Raw genomic sequence first — 7767 nt, 5'->3', positions numbered from 1 at the left:
TTTGAGATGGAGTCTTACTGTCACCCAGGCTGCAGTGCGGTGGTGTGATCTTGGCTCACTGCAAGCTCCAGCTCCCAGTTTCAAGTGATTCTCCTGCCTCAGCCTCCCAAGTAGCTGGGATTACAGGCACCTGCCTCCATGCCCAGTTAATTTTTTGTATTTTTGGTAGAGATGAGGTTTCAGCATATTGGCCAGGGTGGTCTCGAACTCCTGACCTGGTGATCCACCTGCCTCAGTCTCCCAGAGTGTTGAGATTACAGGCGTGAGCCACCGTGCCAGCCAGGCCTAAAATCCTCTTTTAATGTCCTTATAACTATGAGACTATGAGATGTTTGTAGTTTATTATCATGCCAATGTGCTATTTTAACCCAAGCCTTGAAAACTGTGGCAGTCTCTTTATACCCTAAGATTATCTTTTTATTTCCCCACATGTGGTAAACCTGTATGTGATGTTGGTTAAAAATCAAGTCAATTAAATTTAAAGTCTACATATTTGCCAACTCAATTAGTATGCTCTGTATTCAGAGCTGGCTCCCCAAACATCAGCAAGGTAACATGTTGAGAAGACATGGAATTCAATGCACTGACTATAGCACACCCTTCTGCTGTCTGAATCTAGCCCTGTATATGATCTTTAGCTGTTTTGCCTTTTTAAAATTGTAGATCTGATAGATACATTAAATTTTACCTGTGTGGTAGAGACTTAACTGACTTAATCCCTTCTCCTCCCAAAACAGTTTTTGCCTTCATTTGAAATTCATTTAAATATTCATTTATGGCTGGGCGTGGTGGCTCACACCTGTAATCTCAGCACTTTGGGAGGCCAAGGTGGAGGATCATGAGGTCAGGAGATCGAGACCACAGTGAAACCCCATCTCTACTAAAAATATAAAAAATTAGCCAGGCATGGTGGCGGGGGCCTGTAGTCCCAGCTACTTGGGAGGTGGAGGCAGGAGAGTCGCTTGAACCCGGGAGGCAGAGGTTGCAGTGAACAAGATAGCGCCACTGCACTCTAGCCTGGGCGACAGAGACTCCATCTCAAAAAATAAATAAATAAATAAATAAAAATAAATATAAATATTCATTTACATAACATACACATTCGTGAGGTTTGGAATTTTCTTTTGAACTGCGTATGACATCTGCTTGATTCCCTCATATGTGTGTAAAATGCTTCTAACTGGGGAAATGACATATTGATTGAAAAAGAAATCTCTCAAAATTTAACCATGCTTTCATGAACTGGAGAGAAAAGTCCCTTTGTGTAGCAAAAACAACTAGACTGAAATGCTCTAGTAATGAAAGAATTAGAGAATACTTATAAATTAATCCCTAAGGATCTTTCCTCATGATCTCCCTCTATATTTCAACTTAAAAATAAATTATTGTTTAATGTAGAGGTTGAAAACCTAAATATGACCATCTCCTTAAGTATTAATTTATTAAACATAAGGTTAGTGTTTTTAAAATTCATCTAATAAAGCAATTTATCTGAGTGGCAAATATTAGACATTTACTGAATTACTTGCTTATTTACTTAGGTATTGAGGCTACATTGTCCTTTTGACAATTTTTTTTGCATTTCAATATTAATTTCTCCAGAAGCAAATTTGGGTGAGCTGCTTTCTTGTTTCTCTTTCATTCCCCTAAGAAAAACAAAAGTAAAATATAGTGGTGGGATCAGGATGGCATAGGTACAAGGTAATGTGGAAGGTCACATGTAAGAAAATATGACATAATTTCATTAATTTAACCTGTTCTGCTCCTTGAAAAAATTCTAGATTATAAAATCCATCACTTGCCATCCAGAAAAACACCATGCAACACATATTGCTTCAATATTTCATAAAATATATATTTAGGGGTTTTCTTTTATTTTCTTTTGGCAAGATGGTTACGAATTGGGAATACAATAACAGAAACAAAACCCTCTGAGATTTACAACTGCTTCTAAAATGTCATGAAAATTTTCCCACACTTTGAACAGGATTTTATGAAGGCTAGGTTTTTACCTATCATTGTTTATGATCTTACGCTTTTCAAAACAAGTGAAAACTACCCTTCAACCTGGTGTCACTAAAAGATTAAAAGTTTGCATGAAGAATTAGTGCTGGCAGTCATTCTTAAAACAAAGAATTAAAACCCATGTCTTGGGGCCCAAAGTCTTCTGAAATATCTTCAGCAAATTGCTTCATGTGAGACTCCCGTTCGTAGCAACATATTACCTTGTTTTCATAGCAAAATGGCCTAAGGCATATCTTCTAGAACCAAATATCTGAACTTTCCTTTATTTTTAGTTTGGCTTAGTCTTTTGCACTGTGTCAGTCTATTATATGTACTTCTTCCATTCTATTTATAAGGCTTTGATAAATTTTATTTAAATGCACAGATAGTAGAATATACACACACACACACATATATGAATTGAATGCCCATATTGGAGAGTTTTAGATTTAGGGAGTCAGAATGTCTGTCTCAGATAAATGTTGTATGTACCTTATACCAAAAAAATTTCCATATGAAATATACATGCTAAAAATAAATTATTATTTAATATCAATCTGATAAAATTAATGATATAAGCTCAGGTGGCTGTCCAAATAAACAAGAGTAATTAATTTTGCCATGGTTTCTATTAACTCCCAATATTCAATACTAATATATGTTCAAATAACATTTTCCATGTTTTTAAAAAAGTATTTTCATAATTTTCTTTCAGTCGGATGCACTAATTGCATACTATTGGGATATTTGAATACTAACTGGGGAAAATTAGTTCTTCGTGAAGGTCAAAAAATAACTATTGAGATAAAATTTGTATACAGTGAAGTGTGGTTTTGGCATAAATGTGATGATGGTGGATTCAAATCACAGCAGCTGAGATCATCTATTCTTTATAATCCCCACAGCTGGAAATGAGTAGTACATTCTGAAGGCCATGACAGAGAGACCACGGGGAGAGAGAGAGAGGGAGTAGATAAATACATAGACAGATGACTTTGAAACACCAAGATTCATAAGCATTCGTGTGTCACATTTTTAGATAAACTCAGGTGCGTTCTTATGATGTGGTAGTAAACGTTTAACAACCTGCTCTCTAAAAAAACAATGTATACATATATGTATGTAAACAAATGTATTATTAATTTTATTGATATAAAATATGCCCCAACAATTTATGTATGATAATACATTGTATTCTTTATTTTATATTCCATATAGCAAAGTGATTTTCACAGAATACTTTCATTAATATTTGCCAAACTCTTGTATTTGTATTGAAATTATGGTTGCAATTGACATTAATGTTGATTTTTTTATGTTAATGAGTAAGACAATAAAGAAACAATGAGAGCATATATGGAAACTTCACTCATTCACCATTGGCCTGAACAACTTATTTGCAGGATTGAATAACAGTTTTTGAATATTAAAAAAAAATTCCTCAGTTTTTGTGGGATTTCTAATGTAACAGTAATAGACACAACAAACTTTAAAGTTAAATTGTATTATTTATAGTTTCTCCATCATTTTCTTAATTTTATACCAGAGACTGCAGAACTATTATAGCCTTAAGTTGAATACAGCTTGCCTCCTGTTTTTGTAAATAAAGTTTTTTTTTTGGAACACAGCCACACCCATTCATTTAGGTATTGTCTATGACAGCTTTCACACTACATAAAATCTCTGTCATAACAAAGTTGAGTAGTTGTGACAGAGACCATATAGCTCTAAAGTCCAAAATATTGAGGCTCTGGCTCCTAACAGAAAAAGTTTTCTGACTCCTGAAGCAAACCAGAATTTACCAATAAAACTTTCTGGTATATTGAAAATGTTCTTTACCTGCTCTGTTTGCTACAGTAACCACTTAGCTACATAAGACTACTGAGTACTTGAACTATTAAGTACTATCATTGAAGAGTTGAATTTTTAATGTTATTTCATTTTAATTAATTTAAATTTAAATAGCCATGTTTTGCTAGTAGCTACTTTATGAAGCAGGGTAGGTTGAGAAAATTATCAACACCATGAATCATGCCCTGATTTCTCACATTTGTTGAATTTCAAGGTGTAAATGTGGAGTCCTAATAAGGGAAAAGGAGTCGGGTTGGTAGGACCAAGGGAAAGGAAAGAGAAAGCAGATAAGCTATAAGCCTGCCTTTCTTCACGATCCAGGACGCGTAGCCCTCCTGCACAAACAACTCACAACCTTTCTGTGCCCAGCTATCACTAGACCCACAGCTGATAGAAAAATGAAAGTTAGAAACCTTGGTATTATAAATACTGCACAAAGCCCTTTTCAGTGCATAGCACAAGCACCATTCTATAAAATCCCCAGCAAGGTTTTGTCTCCTTGAAGTCAGCTCCTCTTTTGCTGGTCTGCCCATTGCACCCTTGTGAAGTATTTTCATACCTTCTCCAATAAATCTGCCTTTTTATCTACAGCTGTCTTGGTAATTTCTTCTTATCCTGATGCCACTGGCCTAGATAGTCATTGATCACCCATGACAGCAAACACATCTACTTCAAGCTACCAATTTCAAGCTATCGATGTGACATCACTGAATAAGTTAGGAAGAAATGTACACTATTATACAGTATTTGTACCATACAGTTCCAATAAACATAAATAACCTCTAAAGCATGGATAAACACTAGTCAATAATTAACAAGTGATATGTTTTGAGTATTTATTACCTTGATTTTAATTTAATTAGTTTAATTATACATTTATATAATTTAACTTTGAGAATAGATGTGTTTAATAACGAATGGCAAAATTCCTAAAAATTGTTAGTTTTCTCTCAAACCAGTGAAATCTGACTTCAGCAGATGACTGACTGAAAACACCATGCTCTTTATTACTATACATAAAATCAACTGAACTAAAGAAAAAGGTAAGTGAAAGAGAAAATCAAAAGGATCCATTAGTATGAAACTCAGTTTGTGAAAATGGTTATACTGTCAAAGGCAAGGCATTTCTAGTTGTACAAAGAGTAACAGTGTCACAGAAACTAACAGAGTAGGGATTTGTTACTCAGTCATGGATTCTACAGGAATTTCAAAGATGATCCCTCCCAATTAATACGCAAAATTTATGTAAAGATATAAAAACATTTTCCTGGGAATAAATTAACATTCAGGGAGGTTGGGGAATTTTGTTTTTGAAAATTTGAATATTAAAGTTGTTAACTCTCAGTCAAAAATTTAATAAGCACATTTGTGGCTTAAATATAATGAGTGTAAAGCTAAAACTGCAAATCTTTCAGATCCCAAATCTGAATCAGGTAAGAGTAGATGAGAATTAGCCTAAGCTGAAAAATGGAACCTAAATGTCCCATATGAGGCTGGGCAGGAGCCAAGATCATCACTTTGAAACTATCTGAAGAAAAAATTCGTAAATTGAAATACCGTACTGAAAGTCATACAGAACTCAGCACAAAGGGACAAAGAGATTAAAACTAGGAAAAGACAAGTGATAAATACTTTACGGGTAGAATTAACAACTCTCATATAGGTTCGATGAAAATTTTAGAAGTGAAAAATAGAATAAATATTTAAATATCCATTTTAAGTGTTTTTACATACAGTAATTTTTTTAAGTATTTAGTTCACTACTTACTGCATATTAGTTTAAGTTTTTTTTTTCTGTTATACTTGTTTCTGCTCGCTTACCATTTTACATTAAAATAGTGTGAGATGGCTTTTCAGTCAGGTGACTCTCAAGTCTTTTTGGCTAAATTTTTCTAAACTTTTAGTTTCAGAAGTTTTTTTCTTGTTGCTTTCTCACCCAGAATATATATTAAAAGGGCATTTGCCACATTAAATTGCATTGAACACCCTTTTCAAAGCCAGTGCACTCATAGAACATGTCTATCCTTGCAGATGAATTTGACTGGAGTCATTTGGCTTCCCTAATAGCTCTGCTTTTAAATGTAATCATGAAGAACTCCAGGTACTCAGTGTTAACAACTAATGATTGCCCTGAAAATGTCAGTCAGCCTAAGTGACTGACAATTTTTTCTTTGTGAGGTGAGTGTATGACATTAAATACTTGTTGAATAAAAGAATAAAAAATCAGAGTAAAGAGATCTTTGTTTTATAAATTAGGTATATTGCTCCTCTAGATCTAATCTAACTATAGTTGTGATTATTTAAATCTACTGTTCAAAAGGAATTAACTAAATTATGGTAAAGGAGTAAGAGTACTGAACTGGGAGACTGGGATAATTCTATCAAAATCTGCTGGAGATTTAAATATCTTCATCTTTAAATTATGAGTGCACAACCATGTAATTTCAGTTGTCTCATTCAATTTTATGTTTCTTTCTTTCTTTCATTTTTTTTTTTTTTTTTTTTTGAGACGGAGTCTAACTCTTGTCTAGTGGTGCAACCTTGGCTCACTGCAAGCTCCACCTCCCGGGTTCACGCCATTCTCCTGCCTCAGCCTCCCAAGTAGCTGGGACTACAGGCGCCCGCCACCACGCCTGGATAATTTTTGTATTTTTAATAGGAACGGGGTTTCACCATGTTGGCCAGGCTGGTCTCAAACTCCTGCACTCAGGTGATCCGCCCACCTCGGCCTTCCGAAGTGCTGGGATTACAGGCGTGAAACACCGCGCCCGGCCAGTTTTATGTTTCTTAACTGGAGAGCTGGAGCCTTTATGAGCAAAATAAACAGAAAATATTTTTTCCGTCCAACCGATGGACCAAGCTAGACATTGTATCTTCAACAACATTTTCTCTTCATGTACACCATTGACTATTCAACACTATACCTAGCAAATATCAGTCACAAATGAAAACTATAGTCTGTTTTCACAGAAATGTTTCTTCTGATTTTTCCCTCTTTGCTATTCTTATTTTCATTGTCTTAACTCAGGTCATCAGCATCTTTTCACATGAACTACTGAATTTTTCTCCTAACAGACCATGCTCTTCATCTCCCTGCACCCCAAGTATCTCCAATGTTTCCAAGGTGTCTTTCTTGATGAAAAAGCACTGATTTTATAAACTTCAACCTCTTCCTTTGATTTAGAGGTTAAAGCCTAACCCATATATAGAAGTCTTCATCTTTCCCAATCTAGTTTTCTCATTTTTCTAGTACAGTCTTTTGCCAATTTCCAACTTCCTTCATATCTTTGGATTCACATTCCAAACTCTGGAGAAGGCAAAAACATTAAATGTAGTTTCATCAGTCGTTCATTTTTTCCCACTTTATGCTTTTGGCAATGCTGCTCCTGCTGCATAGTATACACTTTCCCCCCTTTTTTTTATCAGGTGAAATTCTACCTATTTATAAGTTCCTGCTCAAATACTAATTGTATTGAAAAGTTTCCCTGAATACCTTGGAAGAAAAAGTTCTGCTTCCCTCATCTGAAATCATCTCATAGCACTTTTACGTAACCCTATTTTAGTACTTAACACATTGAGTTATATTTAGCTGTTGCCCTTATACTTTCTCTGGTAGATTATGTGCTAATTTCTTTCTTTCTTTATCCATCTATCCATCAAGCATTTATTGAAGACCTGCTATTCATCAGACACTTTGTTAGAATATAGGGGACGGAGTTGTAAGAACTGATTTTAGCTTTAACAAGTTTATTCTTTATATGGAAATCCAACATTTAAGTAAATTTTAATTTACAATATAGGATATTGAGTGCTGTGGTAGGTAGCCGTCTCTGCAGAGAATACTTTGGAAAAAAGAACTTTAAAATTTACTGCATAGGAGGGTAGGAATTAGGTCCAAGGACTTTCTCTGGT

This window comes from Rhinopithecus bieti, unplaced genomic scaffold (assembly GCF_001698545.2).
Source record: "Rhinopithecus bieti isolate Rb0 unplaced genomic scaffold, ASM169854v2 scaffold_9996, whole genome shotgun sequence".
In the NCBI taxonomy this organism is placed as follows: domain Eukaryota; kingdom Metazoa; phylum Chordata; class Mammalia; order Primates; family Cercopithecidae; genus Rhinopithecus; species Rhinopithecus bieti.
This window is presented reverse-complemented; position numbering follows the sequence as displayed.